Here is a 24915-nt window from a genome sequence, read left to right on the forward strand (position 1 = left end):
TCCAAGTACTAACCAGGCCCGACCCTGCTTAGCTTCCGAGATCAGACGAGATCGGGCGCATCCAGGCTGGTATGGCCGTAAGCTGAAGCTGCAGCTTGAAATACCTCTTATATGGAGTTGAAGATAAGTCATATAATATAAGTCATTGATTTGTTGGTGATAATAATTTAGAAGCACTTATTTGTTGGAGTTAAAGTGCCTTTACCATGTGCAAAACACTTTAGGACGTGAGCTGTCGCTGTTACCACGTTGAAATATGTGTGGGTAGATTAAGCGAGAGCGCTCTCTGCTGGTTGAAAAAGCTTACAGCACCTGGTATTCCCAGGCGGTCTCCCATCCAAGTACTAACCAGGCCCGACCCTGCTTAGCTTCCGAGATCAGACGAGATCGGACACATCCAGGCTGGTATGGCCGTAAGCAGAAGCTGCAGCTTGAAATACCTCTGATATGGAGTTGAAGATAAGTCATAGAATATAAGTCATTGATTTGTTGGTTTTATTTGTTGGAGTTAAAGTGCCTTAACCATGTGCAAAACACTTTAGGACGTGAGCTGTCGCTGTTACCACATTGAAATATGTGTGGGCAGATTAAGCGAGAGCGCTCTCTGCTGGTTGAAAAAGCTTACAGCACCTGGTATTCCCAGGCGGTCTACCATCCAAGTACTAACCAGGCCCGACCCTGCTTAGCTTCAGAGATAAGACGAGATCGGGCGCATCCAGGCTGGTATGGCCGTAAGCAGAAGCTGCAGCTTGAAATACCTCTGATATGGAGTTGAAGATAAGTCATAGAATATAAGTCATTGATTTGTTGGTTTTATTTGTTGGAGTTAAAGTGCCTTAACCATGTGCAAAACACTTTAGGACGTGAGCTGTCGCTCTTACCACGTTGAAATATGTGTGGGTAGATTAAGCGAGAGCGCTCTCTGCTGGTTGAAAAAGCTTACAGCACCTGGTATTCCCAGGCGGTCTCCCATCCAAGTACTAACCAGGCCCGACCCTGCTTAGCTTCCGAGATCAGACGAGATCGGGCGCATCCAGGCTGGTATGGCCGTAAGCTGAAGCTGCAGCTTGAAATACCTCTTATATGGAGTTGAAGATAAGTCATAGAATATAAGTCATTGATTTGTTGGTTTTATTTGTTGGAGTTAAAGTGCCTTAACCATGTGCAAAACACTTCAGGACGTGAGCTGTCGCTGTTACCACGTTGAAATATGTGTGGGTAGATTAAGCGAGAGCGCTTTCTGCTGGTTGAAAAAGCTTACAGCACCTGGTATTCCCAGACGGTCTCCCATCCAAGTACTAACCAGGCCCGACCCTGCTTAGCTTCCGAGATCAGACGAGATCGGGCGCATCCAGGCTGGTATGGCCGTAAGCAGAAGCTGCAGCTTGAAATACCTCTTATATGGAGTTGAAGATAAGTCATAGAATATAAGTTATTGATTTGTTGGTTTTATTTGTTGGAGTTAAAGTGCCTTAACCATGTGCAAAACACTTTAGGACGTGAGCTGTCGCTCTTACCACGTTGAAATATGTGTGGGTAGATTAAGCGAGAGCGCTCTCTGCTGGTTGAAAAAGCTTACAGCACCTGCTATTCCCAGGCGGTCTCCCATCCAAGTACTAACCAGGCCCGACCCTGCTTAGCTTCCGAGATCAGACGAGATCGGGCGCATCCAGGCTGGTATGGCCGTAAGCTGAAGCTGCAGCTTGAAATACCTCTTATATGGAGTTGAAGATAAGTCATATAATATAAGTCATTGATTTGTTGGTGATAATAATTTAGAAGCACTTATTTGTTGGAGTTAAAGTGCCTTTACCATGTGCAAAACACTTTAGGACGTGAGCTGTCGCTGTTACCACGTTGAAATATGTGTGGGTAGATTAGGCGAGAGCGCTCTCTGCTGGTTGAAAAAGCTTACAGCACCTGGTATTCCCAGGCGGTCTCCCATCCAAGTACTAACCAGGCCCGACCCTGCTTAGCTTCCGAGATCAGACGAGATCGGACACATCCAGGCTGGTATGGCCGTAAGCAGAAGCTGCAGCTTGAAATACCTCTGATATGGAGTTGAAGATAAGTCATAGAATATAAGTCATTGATTTGTTGGTTTTATTTGTTGGAGTTAAGGTGCCTTAACCATGTGCAAAACACTTTAGGACGTGAGCTGTCGCTGTTACCACGTTGAAATATGTGTGGTTAGATTAAGCGAGAGCGTTCTCTGCTGGTTGAAAAAGCTCACAGCACCTGGTATTCCCAGGCGGTCTCCCATCCAAGTACTAACCAGGCCCGACCCTGCTTAGCTTCCGAGATCAGACGAGATCGGGCGCATCCAGGCTGGAATGGCCGTAAGCAGAAGCTGCAGCTTGAAATACCTCTTATATGGAGTTGAAGATAAGTCATAGAATAAGGTCATTGATTTGTTGGTTTTATTTGTTGGAGTTAAAGTGCCTTAACCATGTGCAAAACACTTAAAGACGTGAGCTGTCGCTGTTACCACGTTGAAATATGTGTGGGTAGATTAAGCGAGAGCGCTCTCTGCTGGTTGAAAAAGCTTACAGCACCTGCTATTCCCAGGCGGTCTCCCATCCAAGTACTAACCAGGCCCGACCCTGCTTAGCTTCCAAGATCAGACGAGATCGGGCGCATCCAGGCTGGTATGGCCGTAAGCAGAAGCTGCAGCTTGAAATACCTCTTATATGGAGTTGAAGATAAGTCATAGAATATAAGTCATAGATTTGTTGGTTTTATTTGTTGGAGTTAAAGTGCCTTAACCATGTGCAAAACACTTTAGGACGTGAGCTGTCGCTGTTACCACGTTGAAATATGTGTGGGTAGATTAAGCGAGAGCGCTCTCTGCTGGTTGAAAAAACTTACAGCACCTGGTATTCCCAGGCGGTCTCCCATCCAAGTACTAACCAGGCCAGACCCTGCTTAGCTTCCGAGATCAGACGAGATTGGGCGCATCCAGGCGGGTATGGCCGTAAGCAGAAGCTCCTGCTTGAAATACCCCTTATATGGAGTTGAAGATAAGTCATAGAATATAAGTCATTGATTTGTTGGTTTTATTTGTTGGAGTTAAAGTGCCTTAACCATGTGCAAAACACTTTAGGACGTGAGCTGTCGCTGTTACCACGTTGAAATATGTGTGGGTAGATTAAGCGAGAGCGTTCTCAGCCGGTTGAAAAAACTTACAGCACCTGGTATTCCCAGGCGGTCTCCCATCCAAGTACTAACCAGGCCCGACCCTGCTTAGCTTCCGAGATCAGACGAGATTGGGCGCATCCAGGCGGGTATGGCCGTAAGCAGAAGCTGCAGCTTGAAATACCTCTTATATGGAGTTGAAGATAAGTCATAGAATAAGGTCATTGATTTGTTGGTTTTATTTGTTGGAGTTAAAGTGCCTTAACCATGTGCAAAACACTTAAAGACGTGAGCTGTCGCTGTTACCACGTTGAAATATGTGTGGGTAGATTAAGCGAGAGCGCTCTCTGCTGGTTGAAAAAGCTTACAGCACCTGCTATTCCCAGGCGGTCTCCCATCCAAGTACTAACCAGGCCCGACCCTGCTTAGCTTCCGAGATCAGACGAGATCGGGCGCATCCAGGCTGGTATGGCCGTAAGCAGAAGCTGCAGCTTGAAATACCTCTTATATGGAGTTGAAGATAAGTCATAGAATATAAGTCATAGATTTGTTGGTTTTATTTGTTGGAGTTAAAGTGCCTTAACCATGTGCAAAACACTTTAGGACGTGAGCTGTCGCTGTTACCACGTTGAAATATGTGTGGGTAGATTAAGCGAGAGCGCTCTCTGCTGGTTGAAAATGCTTACAGCACCTGGTATTCCCAGGCGGTCTCCCATCCAAGTACTAACCAGGCCCGACCCTGCTTAGCTTCCGAGATCAGACGAGATTGGGCGCATCCAGGCGGGTATGGCCGTAAGCAGAAGCTCCTGCTTGAAATACCCCTTATATGGAGTTGAAGATAAGTCATAGAATATAAGTCATTGATTTGTTGGTTTTATTTGTTGGAGTTAAAGTGCCTTAACCATGTGCAAAACACTTTAGGACGTGAGCTGTCGCTGTTACCACGTTGAAATATGTGTGGGTAGATTAAGCGAGAGCGTTCTCAGCTGGTTGAAAAAACTTACAGCACCTGGTATTCCCAGGCGGTCTCCCATCCAAGTACTAACCAGGCCAGACCCTGCTTAGCTTCCGAGATCAGACAAGATCGGGCGCATCCAGGCTGGTATGGCCGTAAGCAGAAGCTGCAGCTTGAAATACTTCTTATATGGAGTTGAAGATAAGTCATAGAATATAAGTCATGGATTTGTTGGTTTTATTTGTTGGAGTTAAAGTGCCTTAACCATGTGCAAAACACTTTAGGACGTGAGCTGTCGCTGTTACCACGTTGAAATTTGTGTGGGTAGATTAAGCGAGAGCGCTCTCTGCTGGTTGAAAAAGCTTACAGCACCTGGTATTCCCAGGTGGTCTCCCATCCAAGTACTAACCAGGCCCGACCCTGCTTAGCTTCCGAGATCAGACAAGATCGGGCGCATCCAGGCTGGTATGGCCGTAAGCAGAAGCTGCAGCTTGAAATACCTGTTATATGGAGTTGAAGATAAGTCATATAATATAAGTCATTGATTTGTTGGTGATAATAATTTAGAAGCGCTTATTTGTTGGAGTTAAAGTGCATTAACCATGTGCAAAACACTTTAGGACGTGAGCTGTCGCTGTTACCACGTTGAAATATATGTGGGTAGATTAAGCGAGAGCGTTCTCTGCAGGTTGAAAATGCTTACAGCACCTGGTATTCCCAGGCGGTCTCCCATCCAAGTACTAACCAGGCCCGACCCTGCTTAGCTTCCGAGATCAGACGAGATCGGGCGCATCCAGGCTGGTATGGCCGTAAGCAGAAGCTGCAGCTTGAAATACCTCTTATATGGAGTTGAAGATAAGTCATAGAATATAAGTCATTGATTTGTTGGTTTTATTTGTTGGAGTTAAAGTGCCTTAACCATGTGCAAAACACTTTAGGACGTGAGCTGTCGCTGTTACCACGTTGAAATATGTGTGGGTAGATTAAGCGAGAGCGCTCTCTGCTGGTTGAAAAAGCTTACAGCACCTGGTATTCCCAGGCGGTCTCCCATCCAAGTACTAACCAGGCCCGACCCTGCTTAGCTTCCGAGATCAGACGAGATTGGGCGCTTACAGGCTGGTACTTCTGTAGGTGGTTACAGGATCAATTTGAATTGTCAGTTAACGTTCTCTCCTACATGGAGAGAACGGAAGCAGCAGGAGAGAGAACGGAAGCAGCAGAGAGAACGCGGAAGCAGCAGAACGCGGAAGCAGCAGCGTTTGACAGCGTTTGACAGCAGCGTTTGACAGCGTGGGAAAACGCTGAGAAATTCTCACCTCTACCGCCGAGCTTACCGGATTGCTTACCGGATACCTTCTCATCTCACCGGGCCCTTTACTGGGCCCGCGCCGGTAAGTGCCTGTACCTCAGGCTATCCTTAAAGGATACAATCTACCTCTCCTGAATCTCAACCGCTGTGGACCACACACCTTGGTGCCGGAGCTCTTTTTTCTGTTCTCCCCAGCTACACAATCCCAGCCCTGCCGTGTGAGGAAAACAAACTCCTCACACGAGCAAACAAAAGAATCACCGACCTGGAGGAGGATGTCAGACGACTCCACGAGGATCTGAAGAAGAAGGACTCCCTGCTCTCCAGCGTCATGGAGGTGGCGGCCGGGCAGTCCAGGAAGATCTCAGAACTGAGCGCGGCTCTCCTGGATACAGCCGTGTGGGATCCTTCCACCTGTCCACGGCCCTCCTCCTGCTCCACACCGAACCGCGAACCACCCTGGTCTGAAGTGGTGATTCGCGGCCGCAAGAAGCACTCAGGCGGGGCCGCCTCTCCTCCTCCTCCGCTGAGCCTCTCCAACCGCTACACGGCTTTGTCACCGGATGAAAATCCGGTCCATCCGGCTGATGTCCCGTCACCTGCGGTTCCAGCTCTGCACCCGACAACAGCGCCGGCCGACACCACAGCCCCTCCACCGTCAGCTGGCGACACCCAGGAGCCTCAGCGACGCTTAACCTCATCCCGGCCGGCGACCTCCTCTGCCCGGCGGGAAATCCTTAGGGAGGCCGTGCTCCGACGCTCCGGGGGCCCTCCTCGTCCTCGTCCGGAGCCGGCAGGAAATCCCCGTTCCTCGTCTGATGCCGCGGCCACAGCCTCACCACCTCACCCGTCTACCCGGGCACCCAGCGGGGACCTTGCATCCCCCAACCGTGAGTCCCCACAACCTTCTTCTCCTCGCCCCCTCTTCTCCCCAACCACACTGGTCGTGGGAGACTCAATATCCCGGAACATTAGGTTCTTCAACGCAGCCACGCATTGCTTCCCTGGAGCCACAGTCCCGGTGATTCTGGAGAAACTCCCCGCTCTACTACAGTCTGCTCCATCCACCATTGCTCGCGTCATTGTCCACGTGGGATCCAATGATTGCTCCAAACCGCGCTCTGAGCTTTTAAAAAAGGATTTTAATGAGCTGTTCACCTTCCTTAAAAACTGTGGGAAATCCATTTTTATCAGCGGCCCACTTCCAACGCTGTCTCGGGGAGCAATGCGCTTCAGCAGGCTGCTCTATCTGAGCTCTTGGCTACAGAACACCTGCAGAGCTCTTAACATTGGTTTTATCGACAATTTTAATCTTTTCTGGAATCGTCCCTCGTTTTATAGGGCCGACGGACTTCACCCAAACAGGCTGGGGGGCCGCGTGTTGGCTGCAAACATTCAGCACGCGGTTCTGTCGGCTCCACGGGAGTGACTATTTTCTGGCCACACCCACACTCCCAGCTCGGGCCCGGAGTCTTCTTCTCCACCTGTGGAGCCAGCCGCTCACAGCACTGCCCCCCTCTCCAGCTTCCCCCACAGGTCACAGTCACCACTGCCACCCCCACCAGATAATTCCTCCATAAAACCAGCTACATCTGGCGCCACCAACACACCCGATCCTCAACCAATTCATCCCCTGGTCACCACCCGTTTTCCCCGTCAGATCCACAGACCCACTGGTTTTAACAGAGACAATCTTGTTTTTATCAACCCGGTACGTTGTGGTCGTGAGCGCACGTTCAACACAGACATTAACTTGGCTGTGTTGAACGTGCGCTCTCTTTTAAACAAAACCTTTATTTTAAATGATCTTATTGTACATCATAAACTTGATGGTATTCTTTTAACAGAGACATGGCTTGGCACGGACGCTGCATTTTCCCTCATCCAGGCTTCTCCACCAAATTTTAATTTTTTATTTACTACACGGGGTGTTAGAAAGGGAGGCGGCACAGCTTCAATTTTTAAAAACATATTAGCTACAAAGGAGGTCTCTTTTAACAACCACTCCTCATTTGAACACCTTGCCTTTGTTTTTAGCAGTCCTCCTATTCTTTGTTTAACTGTTTATAGACCACCCCATCACTCCACTGTTTTTATCAGTGAATTTTCAGAGCTTTTATCAGTCATACATACCACCTACAACAGAATTTTAATAACTGGTGATTTTAATCTACACATTGACAATACCTCCGACCCACTGTCGAGAGAATTTTTAAACCTTTTAAACTGCATGGATTTCACCCAACATGTCACACAGCCGACTCACAACAGAGGACACACCCTGGACCTGGTTATAACCTACGGCCTGTCCACTGGTGTGTCCTCTGTTGTCGACCTGGCTGTGTCTGACCATTACTGCGTGTTTTTTAACATCACCAGTCTTAATCATCAGGAAGCCTCGATGAGAACGGTGAGAAAACGCTACCTAACTTCTGAAGTGGCTGCAAATTTTATTGAGATTTTAGAGAGCACTCCTGCTGATGTTTTACCTGCATCATGTGATTTTATTGTTGATAATTTTAACAGGAAACTGGAATCTACGCTGAACTCAGTTGCTCCACTTTTAACAAAAACCATAAAAACTAAGCCTACACCCCCATGGAGAACTCAGGAAGTCAAAAAATCAAAAAGAAAATGCAGGAGTGCTGAGAGAAGGTGGAGAAAAAGTAAACTTACAATACATTATCAAATATTTCGTGAACAACTCAAATCCTACAATAAAACCGTCAAACAGGCAAGGATTGCTCATTTCTCAAAACTCATTACAGACAATAAAAACAATCCTCGATTTCTTTTCTCCACCTTCGATCTTTTAACAAATGTACATTTTAAGAATTCCTCACAACCACCAACAGACAATCTTTGTGAGGATTTTGCAGACCACTTCAGAAGTAAAATTGACAACATTAGGTCCAGTCTTTTACCACATCAAAATGTCATTTTTAACACATCTGGACAGTTGCTTTTATCCGAGGAAACACTGGAGAGTTTTGCCCTGGTTGATGCGAGGACCCTTGGTCGAGTTTTCTCCCAGGTAAACCCAACAACCTGCCTTTTAGATCCTATTCCCACATCACTTTTAAAGACATTTTATGAATTATTTGAGGAACATATTTTAAATATAGTAAATTACTCTCTTCAGACGGGTGTCTTCCCTGCCGCCTTTAAAATGGCGGTGGTGAAGCCCCTTCTGAAGAAGAGAAATTTAGATCACAGCATTTTTAATAACTACAGACCTGTATCCAACTTACCCTTTTTAAGTAAGATTTTAGAAAAGCTGGTTTTTAACCAAGTAAATTATTTTTTAATAAGAAACAATATTTCAGAGAAATTTCAGTCTGGCTTTAGGATGAACCACAGCACCGAGACAGCCCTTTTAAAGATTTTAAATGACATCAGGTGCAATTTAGATAACCGCAAACTGACAGTCTTGGTTCTACTGGATCTTAGTGCCGCCTTCGATACAGTAGACCATCACATTTTATTAAACAGACTGAAGCACCTGGTGGGCCTCTCCGGTACTGTTTTTAACTGGTTCCGCTCCTATCTCACAGATCGATCTTTCTTTGTAAGTTTGGATACATGTTCCTCCAGAATGCATGAAATTAAGTGTGGGGTCCCCCAAGGGTCAATTTTAGGTCCGCTTCTTTTTAACCTCTACATGCTTCCCTTGGGGGACGTCATCAGGAGACACGGCATCAGCTTCCACAGCTACGCTGACGACACACAGCTGTACATCGCCGTGTCTCCTGATGACACAGGGCCACTTGATGCCCTTTTTAACTGTATTTTAGATATTAAGTCATGGATGGCAGATAATTTCCTACAGCTCAACCAGGACAAAACAGAAGTTTTAGTTGTTGGTCCTGAAGGCCAGAGAGAGAAACTTTTACCAAAACTACAAGATTTTAAACCTTCGAAATGTGTAAAGAACCTGGGTGTTATTTTTGACTCTGAGCTCACTTTTATTCCACACATAAAGAATATTACGAAGATAGGTTTTTACCATCTTAAGAATATAGCCAGAGTCCGCCCGTTTCTCTCTCAGGCCAGCACGGAGGTGCTGATGCATGCTTTTATCTCATGTCGTTTAGATTATTGTAATGCCCTGCTCTCTGGTCTTCCTAAAAAGAGTATTAAGAACCTACAACTATTACAGAATTCAGCCGCTCGCGTGCTGACGAGGACCAGAGGGCGGGAGCACATTACACCTGTTTTAAAATCGCTGCATTGGCTCCCCGTCCGCTTCAGGATTGATTTTAAGGTTCTTTTACTGGTTTTTAAATGTCTTAACGGTCTTGGGCCATCTTATTTACCTGATCTGCTTTTACCGTATCAACCCTCACGGACCTTGAGGTCCTCTGGCACCGGCCTTTTAACCATTCCCCGAACCGCGACCAAAACCCACGGTGAGGCTGCATTCAGCCATTATGGCCCTTATTTATGGAACAGCCTGCCAGAGAACCTCAGGGCCGCAGAGAACGTTGATACTTTTAAAAGGAGGCTCAAGACACACCTTTTTAGCTTGGCTTTTATCTGATCTCATTTTTTTTTTTTTTTTTTTTTTTTTTAAACCTTTAATCCATTTGAGTGACTTTGTATTTTATGTTATTTATTATTCATCTTAAGTTTTGTATAGATTTTTCTAAAATTTTACACTTTTTAGGCATTTTTTACTTTCTTTTAATCTTTTAGTTTTTAGCTCCAGTGTTTCCTCAGGGGGGGTCGTCCACACTGGGAGGTGTGTCTGCTCCGCCCATGGGGGTGTCGTCATGGGGGTCCCTCAGGCCTGGGTAGCTGGTGGAGGGACTCCACCTTCTGTGTGGGGTCTGTCCTGGTCTGTCCGGGTTGGGGGGGTCTCTGTGGCGATGCTCCTTGTGGTCATGGCCGGTGGAGCCTCTCGGTGTGGACGGCCACCAATAGGTAGTGTTTTCCTCACCTGGATCGTTAGTGCTAAGCCATGTCACCAGTCCACTTATTGTGTGTGTGTTTGTGTGTGGGCGTGTGAGTGTATGCACATGTGTATGAGTGTGAGTGAGGGTGTGTGTATGCGTGGGGGGTGGGGTCGTATGGGATTTTTTAAATTGTACTTTTGATTGTTATTTTATCTCTGTATGTAAAGCACCATGAGTTGCACTTACACTGCATGAGTTGGTGCTATATAAATAAATAAAGTTTAAGTTTAAGTTTAAGTATGGCCGTAAGCTGAAGCTGCAGCTTGAAATACTTCTTATATGGAGTTGAAGATAAGTCATATAATACAAGTCATTGATTTGTTGGTGATAATAATTTAGAAGCGCTTATTTGTTGGAGTTAAAGTGCCTTAACCATGTGCAAAACACTTTAGGACGTGAGCTGTCGCTGTTACCACGTTGAAATATGTGTGGGTAGATTAAGCGAGAGCACTCTCTGCTGGTTGAAAAAGCTTACAACACCTGGTATTCCCAGGCGGTCCCCCATCCAAGTACTAACCAGGCCCGACCCTGCTTAGCTTCCAAGATAAGACAAGATCGGGCGCATCCAGGCTGGTATGGCCGTAAGCAGAAGCTCCAGCTTGAAATACCTCTTATATGGAGTTGAAGATAAGTCATATAATATAAGTCATTGATTTGTTGGTGTTAATAATTTAGAAGCGCTTATTTGTTGGAGTTAAAGTGCCTTAACCATGTGCTAAACACTTTAGGACGTGAGCTGTCGCTGTTACCACGTTGAAATATATGTGGGTAGATTAAGCGAGAGCGTTCTCTGCTGGTTGAAAAAGCTAACAGCACCGTGTATTCCCAGGCGGTCTCCCATCCATGTACTAACAAGGCCCGACCCTGCTTAGCTTCCGAGATCAGATGAGATTGGGCGCATCCAGGCTGGTATGGCCGTAAGCAGAAGCTCCTGCTGGAAATACCTCTTATATGGAGTTGAAGATAAGTCATAGAATATAAGTCATTGATTTGTTGGTTTTATTTGTTGGAGTTAAAGTGCCTTAACCATGTGCAAAACACTTTAGGACGTGAGCTGTCGCTGTTACCACGTTGAAATATGTGTGGGTAGATTAAGCGAGAGCGTTCTCTGCTGGTTGAAAAAGCTTACAGCACCTGGTATTCCCAGGCGGTCTCCCATCCAAGTACTAACCAGGCCCGACTCTGCTTAGCTTCCGAGATCAGACGAGATCGGGCGCATCCAGGCTGGTATGGCCGTAAGCAGAAGCTGCAGCTTGAAATACCTCTTATATGGAGTTGAAGATAAGTCTTAGAATATAAGTAATTGATTTGTTGGTTTTATTTGTTGGAGTTAAAGTGCCTTAACCATGTGCAAAACACTTTAGGACGTGAGCTGTCGCTGTTACCACGTTGAAATATGTGTGGGTAGATTAAGCGAGAGCGTTCTCTGCTGGTTGAAAAAGCTTACAGCACCTGGTATTCCCAGGCGGTCTCCCATCCAAGTACTAACCAGGCCCGACCCTGCTTAGCTTCCGAGATCAGACGAGATCGGGCGCATCCAGGCTGGTATGGCCGTAAGCAGAATTTGCTGCTTGAAATACCTCTTATATGGAGTTGAAGATAAGTCATAGAATATAAGTCATTGATTTGTTGGTTTTATTTGTTGGAGTTAAAGTGCCTTAACCATATGCAAAACACTTTAGGACGTGAGCTGTCGCTGTTACCACGTTTAAATATGTGTGGGTAGATTAAGCGACAGCGCTCTCTGCTGGTTGAAAAAGCTTACAGCACCTGATATTCCCAGGCGGTCTCCCATCCAAGTACTAACCAGGCCCGACCCTGCTTAGCTTCCGAGATCAGACGAGATCGGGCGCATCCAGGCTGGTATGGCCGTAAGCTGAAGCTGCAGCTTGAAATACCTCTTATATGGAGTTGAAGATAAGTCATATAATATAAGTCATTGATTTGTTGGTTTTATTTGTTGGAGTTAAAGTGCCTTAACCATGTGCAAAACACTTTAGGACGTGAGCTGTCGCTGTTACCACGTTGAAATATGTGTGGGTAGATTAACGAGAGCGCTCTCTGCTGGTTGAAAAAGCTTACAGCACCTGGTATTCCCAGGCGGTCTCCCATCCAAGTACTAAACAGGCCCGACCCTGCTTAGCTTCCGAGATCAGACGAGATCGGGCGCATCCAGGCTGGTATGGCCGTAAGCAGAATTTGCTGCTTGAAATACCTCTTATATGGAGTTGAAGATAAGTCATAGAATATAAGTCATTGATTTGTTGGTTTTATTTGTTGGAGTTAAAGTGCCTTAACCATGTGCAAAACACTTTAGGACGTGAGCTGTCGCTGTTACCACGTTTAAATATGTGTGGGTAGATTAAGCGAGAGCGCTCTCTGCTGGTTGAAAAAGCTTACAGCACCTGATATTCCCAGGCGGTCTCCCATCCAAGTACTAACCAGGCCCGACCCTGCTTAGCTTCCGAGATCAGACGAGATCGGGCGCATCCAGGCTGGTATGGCCGTAAGCTGAAGCTGCAGCTTGAAATACCTCTTATATGGAGTTGAAGATAAGTCATATAATATAAGTCATTGATTTGTTGGTTTTATTTGTTGGAGTTAAAGTGCCTTAACCATGTGCAAAACACTTTAGGACGTGAGCTGTCGCTGTTACCACGTTGAAATATGTGTGGGTAGATTAAGCGAGAGCGCTCTCTGCTGGTTGAAAAAGCTTACAGCACCTGGTATTCCCAGGCGGTCTCCCATCCAAGTACTAACCAGGCCCGACCCTGCTTAGCTTCCGAGATCAGACGAGATCGGGCGCATCCAGGCTGGTATGGCCGTAAGCTGAAGCTGCAGCTTGAAATACCTCTTATATGGAGTTGAAGATAAGTCATAGAATATAAGTCATTGATTTGTTGGTGATAATAATTCCGAAGCGCTTATTTGTTGGAGTTAAAGTGCCTTAACCATGTGCAAAACACTTTAGGACATGAGCTGTCGCTGTTACCACGTTGAAATTTGTGTGGGTAGATTAAGCGAGAGCGCTCTCTGCTGGTTGAAAAAGCTTACAGCACCTGGTATTCCCAGGCGGTCTCCCATCCAAGTACTAACCAGGCCCGACTCTGCTTAGCTTCTGAGATCAGACGAGATCGGGCGCATCCAGGCTGGTATGGCCGTAAGCAGAAGCTGCAACTTGAAATACCTCTGATATGGAGTTGAAGATAAGTCATAGAATATAAGTCATTGATTTGTTGGTTTTATTTGTTGGAGTTAAAGTGCCTTAACCATGTGCAAAACACTTTAGGACGTGAGCTGTCGCTCTTACCACGTTGAAATATGTGTGGGTAGATTAAGCGAGAGCGCTCTCTGCTGGTTGAAAAAGCTTACAGCACCTGGTATTCCCAGGCGGTCTCCCATCCAAGTACTAAACAGGCCCGACCCTGCTTAGCTTCCGAGATCAGACGAGATCGGGCGCATCCAGGCTGGTATGGCCGTAAGCTGAAGCTGCAGCTTGAAATACTTCTTATATGGAGTTGAAGATAAGTATATAATACAAGTCATTGATTTGTTGGTGATAATAATTTAGAAGCGCTTATTTGTTGGAGTTAAAGTGCCTTAACCATGTGCAAAACACTTTAGGACGTGAGCTGTCGCTGTTACCACGTTGAAATATGTGTGGGTAGATTAAGCGAGAGCGCTCTCTGCTGGTTGAAAAAGCTTACAGCACCTGGTATTCCCAGGCGGTCTCCCATCCAAGTACTAAACAGGCCCGACCCTGCTTAGCTTCCGAGATCAGACGAGATCGGGCGCATCCAGGCTGGTATGGCCGTAAGCAGAAGCTGCAGCTTGAAATACCTCTTATATGGAGTTGAAGATAAGTCATAGAATATAAGTCATTGATTTGTTTGTTTTATTTGTTGGAGTTCAAGTGCCTTAACCATGTGCAAAACACTTTAGGACGTGAGCTTTCGCTGTTACATCGTTGAAATATGTGTGGGTAGATTAAGCGAGAGCGCTCTCTGCTGGTTGAAAATGCTTACAGCACCTGGTATTCCCAGGCGGTCTCCCATGCAAGTACTAACCAGGCCCGACCCTTCTTAGCTTCCGAGATCAGACGAAATCGGGCGCATCCGGGCTGGTATGGCCGTAAGCAGAAGCTGCTGCTTGAAATACCTCTTATATGGAGTTGAAGATAAGTCATATAATATAAGTCATTGATTTGTTGGTGATAATAATTTAGAAGCGCTTATTTGTTGGAGTTAAAGTGCCTTAACCATGTGCAAAACACTTTAGGACGTGAGCTGTCGCTGTTACCACGTTGAAATATGTGTGGGTAGATTAAGCGAGAGCGCTCTCTGCTGGTTGAAAAAGCTTACAGCACCTGGTATTCCCAGGCGGTCTCCCATCCAAGTACTAACCAGGCCCGACCCTGCTTAGCTTCCGAGATCAGACGAGATCGGGCGCATCCAGGCTGGTATGGCCGTAAGCAGAAGCTGCAGCTTGAAATACCTCTTATATGGAGTTGAAGATAAGTCATAGAATATAAGTCATTGATTTGTTTGTTTTATTTGTTGGAGTTAAAGTGCCTTAACCATGTGCAAAACACTTTAGGACGTGAGCTGTAGCTGTTACATCGTTGAAATATGTGTGGGTAGATTAAGCGAGAGCGCTCTCTGCTGGTTGAAAATGCTTACAGCACCTGGTATTCCCAGGCGGTCTCCCATCCAAGAACTAACCAGGCCCGACCCTGCTTAGCTTCCGAGATCAGACGAGATCGGGCGCATCCAGGCTGGTATGGCCGTAAGCAGAAGCTGCTGCTTGAAATACCTCTTATATGGAGTTGAAGATAAGTCATATAATATAAGTCATTGATTTGTTGGTGATAATAATTTAGAAGCGCTTATTTGTTGGAGTTAAAGTGCCTTAACCATGTAAAAAACAATTTTGGACGTGAGCTGTCGCTGTTACCACGTTGAAATATGTGTGGGTAGATTAAGCGAGAGCGCTCTCTGCTGGTTGAAAATGCTTACAGCACCTGGTATTCCCAGGCGGTCTCCCATCCAAGTACTAACCAGGCCCGACCCTGCTTAGCTTCCGAGATCAGACGAGATCGGGCACATCCAGGCTGGTATGGCCGTAAGCAGAAGCGGCAGCTTGAAATACCTCTGATATGGAGTTGAAGATAAGTCATATAATATAAGTCATTGATTTGTTGGTTTTATTTGTTGGAGTTAAAGTGCCTTAACCATGTGCAAAACACTTTAGGACGTGAGCTGTCGCTGTTACCACGTTAAAATTTGTGTGGGTAGATTAAGCGAGAGCGCTCTCTGCTGGTTGAAAAAGCTTACAGCACCTGGTATTCCCAGGCGGTCTCCCATCCAAGTACTAACCAGGCCCGACCCTGCTTAGCTTCCGAGATCAGACGAGATTGGGCGCATCCAGGCTGGTATGGCCTTATGTTGAAGCTGCAGCTTGAAATACCTCTTATATGGAGTTGAAGATAAGTCATAGAATATAAGTCATTGATTTGTTGGTTTTATTTATTGGAGTTAAAGTGCCTTAACCATGTGCAAAACACTTTAGGACAGGAGCTGTCGCTGTTACCACGTTAAAATTTGTGTGGGTAGATTAAGCGAGAGCGCTCTCTGCTGGTTGAAAAAGCTTACAGCACCTGGTATTCCCAGGCGGTCTCCCATCCAAGTACTAACCAGGCCCGACCCTGCTTAGCTTCCGAGATCAGACGAGATTGGGCGCATCCAGGCTGGTATGGCCTTATGTTGAAGCTGCAGCTTGAAATACCTCTTATATGGAGTTGAAGATAAGTCATAGAATATAAGTCATTGATTTGTTGGTTTTATTTATTGGAGTTAAAGTGCCTTAACCATGTGCAAAACACTTTAGGACAGGAGCTGTCGCTGTTACCACGTTGAAATATGTGTGGGTAGATTAAGCGAGAGCGTTCTCTGCTGGTTGAAAAAGCTTACAGCACCTGCTATTCCCAGGCGGTCTCCCATCCAAGTACTAACCAGGCCCGACCCTGCTTAGCTTCCGAGATCAGACGAGATCGGGCGCATCCAGGCTGGTATGGCCGTAAGCAGAAGGTGCAGCTTATAATACCTCTTATATGGAATTGAAGATAAGTCATAGAATATAAGTCATTGATTTGTTGGTTTTATTTGTTGGAGTTAAAGTGCCTTAACCATGTGCAAAACACTTTAGGACGTGAGCTGTCGCTGTTACCACGTTGAAATATGTGTGGGTAGATTAAGCGAGAGCGCTCTCTGCTGGTTGAAAAAGCTTACAGCACCTGGTATTCCCAGGCGGTCTCCCATCCAAGTACTAACCAGGCCCGACTCTGCTTAGCTTCTGAGATCAGACGAGATCGGGCGCATCCAGGCTGGTATGGCCGTAAGCAGAAGCTGCAACTTGAAATACCTCTGATATGGAGTTGAAGATAAGTCATAGAATATAAGTCATTGATTTGTTGGTTTTATTTGTTGGAGTTAAAGTGCCTTAACCATGTGCAAAACACTTTAGGACGTGAGCTGTCGCTCTTACCACGTTGAAATATGTGTGGGTAGATTAAGCGAGAGCGCTCTCTGCTGGTTGAAAAAGCTTACAGCACCTGGTATTCCCAGGCGGTCTCCCATCCAAGTACTAAACAGGCCCGACCCTGCTTAGCTTCCGAGATCAGACGAGATCGGGCGCATCCAGGCTGGTATGGCCGTAAGCTGAAGCTGCAGCTTGAAATACTTCTTATATGGAGTTGAAGATAAGTATATAATACAAGTCATTGATTTGTTGGTGATAATAATTTAGAAGCGCTTATTTGTTGGAGTTAAAGTGCCTTAACCATGTGCAAAACACTTTAGGACGTGAGCTGTCGCTGTTACCACGTTGAAATATGTGTGGGTAGATTAAGCGAGAGCGCTCTCTGCTGGTTGAAAAAGCTTACAGCACCTGGTATTCCCAGGCGGTCTCCCATCCAAGTACTAAACAGGCCCGACCCTGCTTAGCTTCCGAGATCAGACGAGATCGGGCGCATCCAGGCTGGTATGGCCGTAAGCAGAAGCTGCAGCTTGAAATACCTCTTATATGGAGTTGAAGATAAGTCATAGAATATAAGTCATTGATTTGTTTGTTTTATTTGTTGGAGTTAAAGTGCCTTAACCATGTGCAAAACACTTTAGGACGTGAGCTGTAGCTGTTACATCGTTGAAATATGTGTGGGTAGATTAAGCGAGAGCGCTCTCTGCTGGTTGAAAATGCTTACAGCACCTGGTATTCCCAGGCGGTCTCCCATCCAAGAACTAACCAGGCCCGACCCTGCTTAGCTTCCGAGATCAGACGAGATCGGGCGCATCCAGGCTGGTATGGCCGTAAGCAGAAGCTGCTGCTTGAAATACCTCTTATATGGAGTTGAAGATAAGTCATATAATATAAGTCATTGATTTGTTGGTGATAATAATTTAGAAGCGCTTATTTGTTGGAGTTAAAGTGCCTTAACCATGTAAAAAACAATTTTGGATGTGAGCTGTCGCTGTTACCACGTTGAAATATGTGTGGGTAGATTAAGCGAGAGCGCTCTCTGCTGGTTGAAAATGCTTACAGCACCTGGTATTCCCAGGCGGTCTCCCATCCAAGTACTAACCAGGCCCGACCCTGCTTAGCTTCCGAGATCAGACGAGATCGGGCACATCCAGGCTGGTATGGCCGTAAGCAGAAGCGGCAGCTTGAAATACCTCTGATATGGAGTTGAAGATAAGTCATATAATATAAGTCATTGATTTGTTGGTTTTATTTGTTGGAGTTAAAGTGCCTTAACCATGTGCAAAACACTTTAGGACGTGAGCTGTCGCTGTTACCACGTTAAAATTTGTGTGGGTAGATTAAGCGAGAGCGCTCTCTGCTGGTTGAAAAAGCTTACAGCACCTGGTATTCCCAGGCGGTCTCCCATCCAAGTACTAACCAGGCCCGACCCTGCTTAGCTTCCGAGATCAGACGAGATTGGGCGCATCCAGGCTGGTATGGCCTTATGTTGAAGCTGCAGCTTGAAATACCTCTTATATGGAGTTGAAGATAAGTCATAGAATATAAGTCATTGATTTGTTGGTTTTATTTATTGGAGTTAAAGTGCCTTAACCATGTGCAAAACACTTTAGGACAGGAGCTGTCGCTGTTACCACGTTAAAATTTGTGTGGGTAGATTAAGCGAGAGCGCTCTCTGCTGGTTGAAAAAGCTTACAGCACCTGGTATTCCCAGGCGGTCTCCCATCCAAGTACTAACCAGGCCCGACCCTGCTTAGCTTCCGAGATCAGACGAGATTGGGCGCATCCAGGCTGGTATGGCCTTATGTTGAAGCTGCAGCTTGAAATACCTCTTATATGGAGTTGAAGATAAGTCATAGAATATAAGTCATTGATTTGTTGGTTTTATTTATTGGAGTTAAAGTGCCTTAACCATGTGCAAAACACTTTAGGACAGGAGCTGTCGCTGTTACCACGTTGAAATATGTGTGGGTAGATTAAGCGAGAGCGTTCTCTGCTGGTTGAAAAAGCTTACAGCACCTGCTATTCCCAGGCGGTCTCCCATCCAAGTACTAACCAGGCCCGACCCTGCTTAGCTTCCGAGATCAGACGAGATCGGGCGCATCCAGGCTGGTATGGCCGTAAGCAGAAGGTGCAGCTTATAATACCTCTTATATGGAATTGAAGATAAGTCATAGAATATAAGTCATTGATTTGTTGGTTTTATTTGTTGGAGTTAAAGTGCCTTAACCATGTGCAAAACACTTTAGGACGTGAGCTGTCGCTGTTACCACGTTGAAATATGTGTGGGTAGATTAAGCGAGAGCGCTCTCTGCTGGTTGAAAAAGCTTACAGCACCTGGTATTCCCAGGCGGTCTCCCATCTGAGTACTAACTAGGCCCGACCCTGCTTAGCTTCCGAGATCAGACGAGATCGGGCGCATCCAGGCTGGTATGGCCGTAAGCAGAAGCTGCAGCTTGAAATACCTCTTATATGGAGTTGAAGATAAGTCATAGAATATAAGTCATTGATTTGTTGGTTTTATTTGTTGGAGTTAAAGTGCCTTAACCATGTGCAAAACACTTTAGGACGTGAGCTGTCGCTGTTACCACGTTGAAATATGTGTGGGTAGATTAAGCAAGAGCGTTCTCTGCTGGTTGAAAAAGCTTACAGTACCTGGTATTCCCAGGCGGTCTCCCATCCGAGTACTAACTAGGCCCGACCCTGCTTAGCTTCCGAGATCAGACGAGATCGGGCGCATCCAGGCTGGTATGGCCGTAAGCAGAAGCTGCAGCTTGAATTACCTCTTATATGGAGTTGAAGATAAGTCATAGAATATAAGTCATTGATTTGTTGGTTTTATTTATTGGAGTTAAAGTGCCTTAACCATGTGCAAAACACTTTAGGACAGGAGCTGTCGCTGTTACCACGTTGAAATATGTGTGGGTAGATTAAGCGAGAGCGTTCTCTGCTGGTTGAAAAAGCTTACAGCACCTGCTATTCCCAGGCGGTCTCCCATCCAAGTACTAACCAGGCCCGACCCTGCTTAGCTTCCGAGATCAGACGAGATCGGGCGCATCCAGGCTGGTATGGCCGTAAGCAGAAGGTGCAGCTTATAATACCTCTTATATGGAGTTGAAGATAAGTCATAGAATATAAGTCATTGATTTGTTGGTTTTATTTGTTGGAGTTAAAGTGCCTTAACCATGTGCAAAACACTTTAGGACGTGAGCTGTCGCTGTTACCACGTTGAAATATGTGTGGGTAGATTAAGCGAGAGCGTTCTCTGCTGGTTGAAAAAGCTTACAGCACCTGGTATTCCCAGGCGGTCTCCCATCCAAGTACTAACCAGGCCCGACCCTGCTTAGCTTCCGAGATCAGATGAGATCGGGCGCATCCAGGCTGGTATGGCCGTAAGCTGAAGCTGCTGCTTGAAATACCTCTTATATGGAGTTGAAGATAAGTCATATAATATATGTCATTGATTTGTTGGTGATAATAATTTAGAAGCGCTTATTTGTTGGAGTTAAAGTGCCTTAACCATGTAAAAAACACTTTTGGACGTGAGCTGTCGCTGTTACCACGTTGAAATATGTGTGGGTAGATTAAGCGAGAGCGCTCTCTGCTGGTTGAAAAAGCTTACAGCACCTGGTATTCCCAGGTGGTCTCCCATCCAAGTACTAAGCAGGCCCGACCCTGCTTAGCTTCCGAGATCAGACGAGATCGGGCGCATCCAGGCTGGTATGGCCGTAAGCAGAAGCTGCTGCTTGAAATACCTCTTATATGGAGTTGAAGATAAGTCATATAATATAAGTCATTGATTTGTTGGTGATAATAATTTAGAAGCGCTTATTTGTTGGAGTTAAAGTGCCTTAACCATGTGAAAAACACTTTTGGACGTGAGCTGTCGCTGTTACCACGTTGAAATATGTGTGGGTAGATTAAGCGAGAGCGCTCTCTGCTGGTTGAAAATGCTTACAGCACCTGGTATTCCCAGGCGGTCTCCCATCCAAGTACTAACCAGGCCCGACCCTGCTTAGCTTCCGAGATCAGACGAGATCGGGCGCATCCAGGCTGGTATGGCCATAAGCAGAAGCTGCAGCTTGAAATACCTCTTATATGGAGTTGAAGATAAGTCATAGAATGTAAGTCATTGATTTTCAATTCAATTTCAATTCAATTTTATTTATATAGCGTCTAATACAACAGAGTTGTCTCTAGACGCTTTACAGAGACCCATACCCAGAACATGACCCCCGAGCAGATATTACATAAACAATGGCAGGTAAAAAACTCCCCTAGTGGGAGAAAAACCTTAAGCCAAACAGTGGCAAGGAAAAACTCCCCTTTAGGAGGGAAGAAACCTTGAGCAGGACCAGGCTCATCAGGGGGGACCCTCCTGCCGAGGGCCAGACTGGTGGGTCAGGGACGGCAACAGCACAGCAGGCAGGTGGAAGCAGCAACGGGATGACCGGGGTTGGGGACCGCAGGCCAGCACACAGCTCCCGAAGCTCCGGCCCAATCAGCAAGTCCCAGGTTGGGGTGCAGGGTCAGGAAAAGACTTGTGCTCCGTAATGCAAGCTACAAGCCACCCACGGCCACCTGCAGGACAAAAGAGAGAAAAGGGAGGAGAAGGGGGGGGCAGCAACGGGATGACCAGGGGTGGGGACCGCAGGCCAGCACACAGCTCCCGAAGCTCCGGCCCAATCAGCAAGTCCCAGGTTGGGGTGCAGGGTCAGGGAAAGACTTGTGCTCCGTAATGCAAGCTACAAGCCACCCACGACCACCTGCAGGTTCCGGTGTCCGGCAAAGGATGCTGCAACATGGACAAAAGAGAGAAAAGGGAGGAGAAGGGGGGGCCAGCACAAGAAACTACAGGAGCGACTCTGACACACTAAAGTTTACACTACCTAGAGATTTACCAACACCAGCTAGAGGTTTACTAAACACTAACTATAGGCTTTACTAAACAGAAAGGTTTTAAGTTTAGTTTTAAAGGTGGAGGTGGAGTCAGCCTCCTTAACCCAGATTGGAAGTTGGTTCCAAAGTAATGGTGCCTGATAGCAGAACGCCCGCCCTCCAAATCTACATTTAGATACTCTAGGAACTACGAGTAAACCTGCACTCTGAGAACGGAGAGCTCTGACAGGAACATAAGGCACTATCAGGTCTTGCAAATAATGCGGAGCTAAGCCGTTTTGGGCTTTATACGCAAGTAATAAAATTTTAAATTGGATTCTGAATTTTACGGGTAACCAATGGAGCGACGCTAACACTGGAGAGACGTGGTCTCTCCTGCTAATTCCTGTCAGTACTCGTGCTGCTGCATTTTGGATCAGCTGGAGCCTATTCAGCAAATTACTTGGACATCCTGCTAACAACACATTACAGTAATCTAGTCTAGAAGATACAAACGCATGAACTAGTTTTTCTGCATCACTCTGTGAGAGGATTTTCCTAATCTTTGCAATATTACGGAGATGGAAAAAGGCTATTTTACAAACCTGATTGACATATGGTTTAAACGACAAATCCTGATCGAAAATAACACCAAGATTTCTCACAGTTGCACTGGAAGCCATCGCAACACCATCTAATCCCTTCCTAAGATGCTCTGGACCAAGAATGATAACCTCTGTTTTATCTGAATTTAGAAGCAGGAAATTTCTGGACATCCAGTCCTTGATGTCCCTAAGACATGCCTGAAGTTTAACTAACGGTTCTGTTTCATCCGGCTTCATAGACAAATAGAGCTGCGTATCATCAGCATAACAATGAAAGTGTATGCCGTGATTCTGGATTATACTTCCCAACGGCTGCATGTATAAACTGAACAAGATTGGCCCTAGCACTGAACCCTGCGGAACACCATAACAGACCCTTGACTGTTCTGAAGAAACCTCATGTACATGAACAAACTGGAACCTGTCAGATAGATATGATTTAAACCAACATAGAGCTGTCCCTTTAATCCCAACAACATGCTCTAACCTGTGCAGTAAAATGCCATGATCTATAGTGTCAAAAGCAGCACTGAGGTCCAGTAGAACCAGTATGGACACTAATCCCTTATCTGAGGCCATAAGGAGGTCATTCGTGACTCGAACAAGTGCTGTCTCTGTGCTATGATGCATTCTGAACCCTGACTGAAAGACTTCAAACAGATCATTTCTATACAAATAGTCACATAACTGGCTTGAAACTGCCTTTTCCAGAATTTTAGACACAAATGGAAGGTTGGAAATTGGTCTATAATTAGCTAAGGTGTCTGGGTCAAGAGAAGGTTTTTTAAGTAAAGGTTTAATTACTGCGACTTTGAAAACCTGTGGTACATATCCTAAACTTAGGGATAGGTTAATTTGGTCCAGTATTGTCGTACCAATAAGAGAAAAAACATGTTTGAATAGACGAGTCGGGATGGGGTCTAACATACATGTGGTTGACTTAGCTCTATTAACGAGTGAAGTCAGCTCAGGGAGGTCTATAGGATCAAAACAGTCTAGAGACAAGTCAGAGCCTAGGGAAGTCGCTAAAGCTGAAGAAACACCTACAACCGGCTGGTTGATTTCTTCTCTAATTCTCGCGATTTTACTGTTGAAGAAGCCCATAAAGTCCTCACTACTGAGAGCTGCAGGAATGCACGGCTCAACAGAGTTGTGACTCTTTGTCAGCCTGGCTACAGTGCTGAACAGAAAACGTGGGTTACTTTTGTTATCCTCTATCAGCGTTGAATAATAAGCTGTTCTGGCTTTGCGAATGGCTTTTTTATATACTATTAGAATATCTTTCCATTCACGATGACAGTCTACAGACCTACAAGAGTACCACTTCCTTTCCATTTTACGCACGTTTTGTTTCAACATGCGGATATCTGAATTGTACCAGGGAGTTAAGCTCCTGTGGCTAGAAACCCTCCTTTTCAAAGGAGCAACTTCATCTAAAGCTGAATGCAACAAATCAGCAGTGTTACTAGCAAGGAAATCAACATCTGCAGAGGTAGAACCCAGGTCACTGGCCTCGACTACATCACTATTTCGCACTGTCGTAAGATAAGCAATGGCCTCCCTAAATTTAACAATAACTTCATCAGACAAACATCTGCTAAAATAATACCTCCTATTTTGCACTTCAACATCAACAAAATTAAATTCAAACGTTATTAAGTAATGGTCGGATAAAAGGGAGTTTACAGGTGACACCAACAGACCATCAGTTTCAACACCGTAGGTGAGAACGAGATCGAGAGTATGATTAAAACAGTGCGTCGGTTTATCCACTTTTTGTGAGATACCCATTGATTCTAGAAGAGAATCGAAGGCTAATTTAAGATTATCGCTTTCAACATCCATATGAATGTTAAAATCACCCACTATGATGAATTTATCTGTGCTGATCAATAATCCAGAAAGGAAATCTGAAAATTCAGACAAAAACTCCAGATACGCACCAGCAGGGGGCCGGTACACTACCACTAACACAACTGGCTTCTCTGATTTCCGGCTCGGAAATTTCAGACCAAGCATGAGGCTTTCAAATGTATTATAGTTGCACTTGGGTTCAATTTTTGTTTGGAGACCGGAGTTATAAATTGCTGCGACTCCTCCGCCTCGGCCCGTGCTTCTAGGAATGTGATGATTAAAGTAGCCGGGCGGAGTTGATTCATTCAAACTAACATACTCTTCCTCCTGTAACCATGTTTCTGTTAAGCAGAAAATATCACTCCTGCTCTCTGTAATTATATCATTTACTAACAGAGACTTAGAGCTTAATGATCGTATATTTAGTAGTCCGCATCTAATTTTTCGGTCTGTAATTGGTACCAAATGTGCATTGGTTTTAATTTTTACAAGGTTATCTTGGTTAACGCCTCTATAACGCTGCACCTGGTGAACTTTTGGAGGGCGGGGAACTGCAACCACTTCTATTTTGCTAGGCACCTGGCCAGAGTCGCCAATATCATGTAATCCTACAGTTTTAGAGTCGCTAATTACATAATGCAATCCTACAGTTTTGTTGGCAGGCGTTGGTCCTTGAGAAGCAACAGATGT

At 45.6% G+C, this 24915-nt stretch overlaps 43 non-coding genes and 6 pseudogenes across 43 annotated transcripts in view; all 49 read right to left on the bottom strand.

Moving 5' to 3' along the window:
• LOC133438302 (5S ribosomal RNA) overlaps positions 1–83 on the bottom strand; it is a 119-nt gene extending 36 nt beyond the window's left edge. Inside the window, exon 1 of the ribosomal RNA XR_009781473.1 lies at positions 1–83. This exon is cut by the window's left edge and continues 36 nt beyond it. This is a non-coding gene — a ribosomal RNA (5S ribosomal RNA).
• Positions 84–300: 217 nt separating this feature from the next.
• On the bottom strand, positions 301–419 carry LOC133438296 (5S ribosomal RNA). Its single transcript, XR_009781467.1, has one exon. It is a non-coding gene; the product is annotated as a 5S ribosomal RNA (ribosomal RNA).
• A 199-nt stretch (positions 420–618) lies between these two features.
• Positions 619–737, bottom strand: LOC133438328 (5S ribosomal RNA). Its single transcript, XR_009781499.1, has one exon. It is a non-coding gene; the product is annotated as a 5S ribosomal RNA (ribosomal RNA).
• A 199-nt stretch (positions 738–936) lies between these two features.
• On the bottom strand, positions 937–1055 carry LOC133438313 (5S ribosomal RNA). Its single transcript, XR_009781484.1, has one exon. It is a non-coding gene; the product is annotated as a 5S ribosomal RNA (ribosomal RNA).
• Positions 1056–1254: 199 nt separating this feature from the next.
• Positions 1255–1373, bottom strand: LOC133438345 (5S ribosomal RNA). Its single transcript, XR_009781510.1, has one exon. It is a non-coding gene; the product is annotated as a 5S ribosomal RNA (ribosomal RNA).
• A 199-nt stretch (positions 1374–1572) lies between these two features.
• Positions 1573–1691, bottom strand: LOC133438371 (5S ribosomal RNA). Its single transcript, XR_009781534.1, has one exon. It is a non-coding gene; the product is annotated as a 5S ribosomal RNA (ribosomal RNA).
• Positions 1692–1908: 217 nt separating this feature from the next.
• LOC133438297 (5S ribosomal RNA) lies at positions 1909–2027 on the bottom strand. Its single transcript, XR_009781468.1, has one exon. It is a non-coding gene; the product is annotated as a 5S ribosomal RNA (ribosomal RNA).
• Positions 2028–2226: 199 nt separating this feature from the next.
• On the bottom strand, positions 2227–2345 carry LOC133438381 (5S ribosomal RNA). The gene has a single exon (XR_009781544.1). It is a non-coding gene; the product is annotated as a 5S ribosomal RNA (ribosomal RNA).
• A 198-nt stretch (positions 2346–2543) lies between these two features.
• Positions 2544–2662, bottom strand: LOC133438306 (5S ribosomal RNA). Its single transcript, XR_009781477.1, has one exon. It is a non-coding gene; the product is annotated as a 5S ribosomal RNA (ribosomal RNA).
• Positions 2663–2861: 199 nt separating this feature from the next.
• On the bottom strand, positions 2862–2980 carry LOC133438326 (5S ribosomal RNA). Its single transcript, XR_009781497.1, has one exon. It is a non-coding gene; the product is annotated as a 5S ribosomal RNA (ribosomal RNA).
• A 199-nt stretch (positions 2981–3179) lies between these two features.
• Positions 3180–3298, bottom strand: LOC133438314 (5S ribosomal RNA). The gene has a single exon (XR_009781485.1). It is a non-coding gene; the product is annotated as a 5S ribosomal RNA (ribosomal RNA).
• A 198-nt stretch (positions 3299–3496) lies between these two features.
• Positions 3497–3615, bottom strand: LOC133438372 (5S ribosomal RNA). The gene has a single exon (XR_009781535.1). It is a non-coding gene; the product is annotated as a 5S ribosomal RNA (ribosomal RNA).
• Positions 3616–3814: 199 nt separating this feature from the next.
• LOC133438309 (5S ribosomal RNA) lies at positions 3815–3933 on the bottom strand. The gene has a single exon (XR_009781480.1). It is a non-coding gene; the product is annotated as a 5S ribosomal RNA (ribosomal RNA).
• A 199-nt stretch (positions 3934–4132) lies between these two features.
• Positions 4133–4251, bottom strand: LOC133438322 (5S ribosomal RNA). Its single transcript, XR_009781493.1, has one exon. It is a non-coding gene; the product is annotated as a 5S ribosomal RNA (ribosomal RNA).
• Positions 4252–4450: 199 nt separating this feature from the next.
• LOC133438378 (5S ribosomal RNA) lies at positions 4451–4569 on the bottom strand. The gene has a single exon (XR_009781541.1). It is a non-coding gene; the product is annotated as a 5S ribosomal RNA (ribosomal RNA).
• Positions 4570–4786: 217 nt separating this feature from the next.
• On the bottom strand, positions 4787–4905 carry LOC133438342 (5S ribosomal RNA). Its single transcript, XR_009781507.1, has one exon. It is a non-coding gene; the product is annotated as a 5S ribosomal RNA (ribosomal RNA).
• Positions 4906–5104: 199 nt separating this feature from the next.
• On the bottom strand, positions 5105–5223 carry LOC133438334 (5S ribosomal RNA; annotated as a pseudogene).
• Positions 5224–10822: 5599 nt separating this feature from the next.
• LOC133438333 (5S ribosomal RNA) lies at positions 10823–10941 on the bottom strand (annotated as a pseudogene).
• Positions 10942–11158: 217 nt separating this feature from the next.
• On the bottom strand, positions 11159–11277 carry LOC133438325 (5S ribosomal RNA). Its single transcript, XR_009781496.1, has one exon. It is a non-coding gene; the product is annotated as a 5S ribosomal RNA (ribosomal RNA).
• A 199-nt stretch (positions 11278–11476) lies between these two features.
• LOC133438379 (5S ribosomal RNA) lies at positions 11477–11595 on the bottom strand. The gene has a single exon (XR_009781542.1). It is a non-coding gene; the product is annotated as a 5S ribosomal RNA (ribosomal RNA).
• A 199-nt stretch (positions 11596–11794) lies between these two features.
• LOC133438324 (5S ribosomal RNA) lies at positions 11795–11913 on the bottom strand. Its single transcript, XR_009781495.1, has one exon. It is a non-coding gene; the product is annotated as a 5S ribosomal RNA (ribosomal RNA).
• Positions 11914–12112: 199 nt separating this feature from the next.
• LOC133438346 (5S ribosomal RNA) lies at positions 12113–12231 on the bottom strand. The gene has a single exon (XR_009781511.1). It is a non-coding gene; the product is annotated as a 5S ribosomal RNA (ribosomal RNA).
• A 198-nt stretch (positions 12232–12429) lies between these two features.
• On the bottom strand, positions 12430–12548 carry LOC133438357 (5S ribosomal RNA). Its single transcript, XR_009781521.1, has one exon. It is a non-coding gene; the product is annotated as a 5S ribosomal RNA (ribosomal RNA).
• Positions 12549–12747: 199 nt separating this feature from the next.
• Positions 12748–12866, bottom strand: LOC133438347 (5S ribosomal RNA). Its single transcript, XR_009781512.1, has one exon. It is a non-coding gene; the product is annotated as a 5S ribosomal RNA (ribosomal RNA).
• A 199-nt stretch (positions 12867–13065) lies between these two features.
• LOC133438335 (5S ribosomal RNA) lies at positions 13066–13184 on the bottom strand. The gene has a single exon (XR_009781500.1). It is a non-coding gene; the product is annotated as a 5S ribosomal RNA (ribosomal RNA).
• A 217-nt stretch (positions 13185–13401) lies between these two features.
• LOC133438310 (5S ribosomal RNA) lies at positions 13402–13520 on the bottom strand. The gene has a single exon (XR_009781481.1). It is a non-coding gene; the product is annotated as a 5S ribosomal RNA (ribosomal RNA).
• A 199-nt stretch (positions 13521–13719) lies between these two features.
• Positions 13720–13838, bottom strand: LOC133438358 (5S ribosomal RNA). Its single transcript, XR_009781522.1, has one exon. It is a non-coding gene; the product is annotated as a 5S ribosomal RNA (ribosomal RNA).
• Positions 13839–14054: 216 nt separating this feature from the next.
• Positions 14055–14173, bottom strand: LOC133438359 (5S ribosomal RNA). The gene has a single exon (XR_009781523.1). It is a non-coding gene; the product is annotated as a 5S ribosomal RNA (ribosomal RNA).
• Positions 14174–14372: 199 nt separating this feature from the next.
• Positions 14373–14491, bottom strand: LOC133438323 (5S ribosomal RNA). The gene has a single exon (XR_009781494.1). It is a non-coding gene; the product is annotated as a 5S ribosomal RNA (ribosomal RNA).
• Positions 14492–14708: 217 nt separating this feature from the next.
• Positions 14709–14827, bottom strand: LOC133438336 (5S ribosomal RNA). Its single transcript, XR_009781501.1, has one exon. It is a non-coding gene; the product is annotated as a 5S ribosomal RNA (ribosomal RNA).
• A 199-nt stretch (positions 14828–15026) lies between these two features.
• Positions 15027–15145, bottom strand: LOC133438292 (5S ribosomal RNA). Its single transcript, XR_009781463.1, has one exon. It is a non-coding gene; the product is annotated as a 5S ribosomal RNA (ribosomal RNA).
• Positions 15146–15362: 217 nt separating this feature from the next.
• Positions 15363–15481, bottom strand: LOC133438362 (5S ribosomal RNA). The gene has a single exon (XR_009781526.1). It is a non-coding gene; the product is annotated as a 5S ribosomal RNA (ribosomal RNA).
• A 199-nt stretch (positions 15482–15680) lies between these two features.
• On the bottom strand, positions 15681–15799 carry LOC133438329 (5S ribosomal RNA; annotated as a pseudogene).
• A 199-nt stretch (positions 15800–15998) lies between these two features.
• LOC133438330 (5S ribosomal RNA) lies at positions 15999–16117 on the bottom strand (annotated as a pseudogene).
• A 199-nt stretch (positions 16118–16316) lies between these two features.
• Positions 16317–16435, bottom strand: LOC133438373 (5S ribosomal RNA). Its single transcript, XR_009781536.1, has one exon. It is a non-coding gene; the product is annotated as a 5S ribosomal RNA (ribosomal RNA).
• A 199-nt stretch (positions 16436–16634) lies between these two features.
• Positions 16635–16753, bottom strand: LOC133438311 (5S ribosomal RNA). Its single transcript, XR_009781482.1, has one exon. It is a non-coding gene; the product is annotated as a 5S ribosomal RNA (ribosomal RNA).
• A 199-nt stretch (positions 16754–16952) lies between these two features.
• LOC133438360 (5S ribosomal RNA) lies at positions 16953–17071 on the bottom strand. The gene has a single exon (XR_009781524.1). It is a non-coding gene; the product is annotated as a 5S ribosomal RNA (ribosomal RNA).
• A 216-nt stretch (positions 17072–17287) lies between these two features.
• Positions 17288–17406, bottom strand: LOC133438361 (5S ribosomal RNA). Its single transcript, XR_009781525.1, has one exon. It is a non-coding gene; the product is annotated as a 5S ribosomal RNA (ribosomal RNA).
• A 199-nt stretch (positions 17407–17605) lies between these two features.
• Positions 17606–17724, bottom strand: LOC133438293 (5S ribosomal RNA). Its single transcript, XR_009781464.1, has one exon. It is a non-coding gene; the product is annotated as a 5S ribosomal RNA (ribosomal RNA).
• Positions 17725–17941: 217 nt separating this feature from the next.
• LOC133438363 (5S ribosomal RNA) lies at positions 17942–18060 on the bottom strand. Its single transcript, XR_009781527.1, has one exon. It is a non-coding gene; the product is annotated as a 5S ribosomal RNA (ribosomal RNA).
• Positions 18061–18259: 199 nt separating this feature from the next.
• On the bottom strand, positions 18260–18378 carry LOC133438331 (5S ribosomal RNA; annotated as a pseudogene).
• Positions 18379–18577: 199 nt separating this feature from the next.
• On the bottom strand, positions 18578–18696 carry LOC133438332 (5S ribosomal RNA; annotated as a pseudogene).
• Positions 18697–18895: 199 nt separating this feature from the next.
• LOC133438374 (5S ribosomal RNA) lies at positions 18896–19014 on the bottom strand. The gene has a single exon (XR_009781537.1). It is a non-coding gene; the product is annotated as a 5S ribosomal RNA (ribosomal RNA).
• A 199-nt stretch (positions 19015–19213) lies between these two features.
• On the bottom strand, positions 19214–19332 carry LOC133438303 (5S ribosomal RNA). Its single transcript, XR_009781474.1, has one exon. It is a non-coding gene; the product is annotated as a 5S ribosomal RNA (ribosomal RNA).
• A 199-nt stretch (positions 19333–19531) lies between these two features.
• On the bottom strand, positions 19532–19650 carry LOC133438307 (5S ribosomal RNA). Its single transcript, XR_009781478.1, has one exon. It is a non-coding gene; the product is annotated as a 5S ribosomal RNA (ribosomal RNA).
• Positions 19651–19849: 199 nt separating this feature from the next.
• LOC133438375 (5S ribosomal RNA) lies at positions 19850–19968 on the bottom strand. Its single transcript, XR_009781538.1, has one exon. It is a non-coding gene; the product is annotated as a 5S ribosomal RNA (ribosomal RNA).
• A 199-nt stretch (positions 19969–20167) lies between these two features.
• Positions 20168–20286, bottom strand: LOC133438285 (5S ribosomal RNA). Its single transcript, XR_009781456.1, has one exon. It is a non-coding gene; the product is annotated as a 5S ribosomal RNA (ribosomal RNA).
• A 217-nt stretch (positions 20287–20503) lies between these two features.
• On the bottom strand, positions 20504–20622 carry LOC133438377 (5S ribosomal RNA). The gene has a single exon (XR_009781540.1). It is a non-coding gene; the product is annotated as a 5S ribosomal RNA (ribosomal RNA).
• Positions 20623–20839: 217 nt separating this feature from the next.
• On the bottom strand, positions 20840–20958 carry LOC133438355 (5S ribosomal RNA). The gene has a single exon (XR_009781519.1). It is a non-coding gene; the product is annotated as a 5S ribosomal RNA (ribosomal RNA).
• Between the last annotated feature and the right edge of the window lie 3957 nt (positions 20959–24915).

The sequence above is a fragment of the Cololabis saira genome, unplaced genomic scaffold, assembly GCF_033807715.1.
Source record: "Cololabis saira isolate AMF1-May2022 unplaced genomic scaffold, fColSai1.1 scf105, whole genome shotgun sequence".
NCBI classification, from domain to species: domain Eukaryota; kingdom Metazoa; phylum Chordata; class Actinopteri; order Beloniformes; family Belonidae; genus Cololabis; species Cololabis saira.